Source organism: Mustela nigripes, chromosome 9 (genome assembly GCF_022355385.1).
Source record: "Mustela nigripes isolate SB6536 chromosome 9, MUSNIG.SB6536, whole genome shotgun sequence".
Lineage (NCBI taxonomy): Eukaryota > Metazoa > Chordata > Mammalia > Carnivora > Mustelidae > Mustela > Mustela nigripes.
The window spans coordinates 62,446,466-62,448,658 of record NC_081565.1 but is presented as its reverse complement, the minus strand read 5'-3'; positions in this window follow the sequence as shown (position 1 = coordinate 62,448,658).

The window sequence follows — 2,193 nt, the reverse complement described above, 5'->3', positions numbered from 1 at the left end:
ATAACTGTTGATAATAACTTCTGATGATTGTTTCTACTTCCTTGGTGTTAGTTGTGATCTCTCCCTTTTCATTCATAATTTTATGAATTTGGGCTTTCTCTCTTTTCTTTTGGATTAGTGTGGCCAATGGTTTATCGATCTTATTGATTCTTTCAAAAAAACCAGCTTCTACTTTCATTGATACGTTCTACTGTATCTCTGGTTTCTACCTATTAATCTCAGCTCTAATCTTGATTATTTCCCTACTCATGTGTGGAGTTGGTTTGATTTGTTGTTGATTCTCCAGTTCTTTAAGGTAAGGTAGAGACAGCTGCTGTGTTCTGAATTTTTCAATTTTTTTTGAAGACGCTTGGATGGCTATGTATTTCCTCCTTAGAACCTCCTTTGTTGTATCCCATAGGTTTTAGACCGAAGTGTCTTCATTCTCATTGGTTTCCATAAATTGTGTCAATTCTTTGATCTCCTGGTTGATCCAAGCATTCTTAAGCAAGGTAGTCTTTAGCTTCCAGATGTTTGAGTTCCTTCAGAACTTTTCCTTGTAATTGAGCTCCAGTTTCAAAGCATTGTGATCTGAGAATATGCAGGGAATAATCTCAGTCTTTTGGTATTGGTTGAGTCCTGATTTGTGACCCAGTATATGGTCTATTCTTGAGAAGGTTCCATGTGCACTTGAGAAGAATGAGTATTCTGTTGTTTCAGGGTGGAATGTTCTGTATATATCTTTGAGGCCCATCTGGTCCAGTGTGTCATTCAATGCTCTTGTTTCTTTATTGATTTTCTGCTTTGATGATCTATTTCTATTAATGTATTCATATCAATATGACTCTTTATCTTGATTAACAGTTTTCTTATGTAATTGGCTGCTCCCATATTGGGGGCACAGATATTATTGATAGATACGTTTTTATTGACATCGTGTTACCTTTGAAGTCTTTCTTTCTGTAGGTTGTCTCTATATTTCTGTTCAATGCTATTCTTGGGATTTTTCCTCTTTTATAGAACCCCCCTTAATATTTCCTGCAGTGTCGGCTTGGTGGTTGCATAGTCTTTTAAGCCTTGCTGGTCTTGAAAACTTTTTATCTCTCCATCCATTTTGAATGTCAGTCTTGCTGGATAAAGTATTCTTGGCTGCATGTTCTTCTCATTTAGTGCCCTGAATATGTCTTGCCAGCCCTTTATGGCTTGCCAGGTCTCTGTGGACAGGTCTGACTTTTTTTTGATGGGCTTTCCTCTGTAAGTAAGGAGCCTCTTTGTCCTAGTGGCTTTCAAGAGATTATACCTACAATTATGATTCCTCAGTTTGATGATCAGGTGCATTGATGTTTTTTTTGGAATCTATAATCTTGGGTGGAGACTGTTTGGCCTCTAGTACCTGAATGCTGGTTCCATTTGGGAGATTGGGAAAATTTTCATGAAGAACTTATTCCACTATATCTTCTAGACTTCTTTCTTTCTCCTCCCCGTCAGGGATTCCAATAATTCTGACGTTGGAACATTTTATGGCATCATTTATTTCCCTGATTCTGTTTTTGTGGTTTCTAAGCTGTTTGTTCCAGGCTTCCTCCTGATCCTTTCTCTCTATCTGTTTGTCCTCCAGATCACCAGTTCTATCTTCTGTCTCAGTTACCCTAGCTTTGAGAGAATTTAGATTAGATTGGAACTCATTGAGAGCATTGTGAACCTCAGCCCTGGTAGCTTTTAGCTCTGCCCTAACATTGTGAACATCATGTCTGGTCGCTTACAGCTCAGCCCTAATCAATTCTATTTGTTCATCCATGGCTTTCTCCAACCTAGCTATTGCCTGGATAATTGTTAGCCTGAATTCTCTTTCCAACATATCCATCTATGTTTATAGCTGTTAGCTCTGTTGCAGAAGGTCCATCCTCTGTATTTTTCTTCTGTTGGGCATTCCTCCTCCTAGTCATTTTGGTGAGAGATGACTGAACAGATGTAGCTGGATTATCGACTGTGGTGCAGTCAAGGTGCACCCTGGAACACTTCTGAGCAATCAGGATTCCCCACCCAAACAAGAGACAAAAGAAAAGAAAAAGAAAAAAAAAGAGAGAGAGTTAGAGTGTGAGAGAGACAGGAAAGAAAGGGAAGATGAAAGAAAAGGTTCAGCCCAATAGGCCCCAAGGTAAGATTTATGAAGTAGACAAACAAAAACAGACAAACAAAAAGACTGATAAAAGT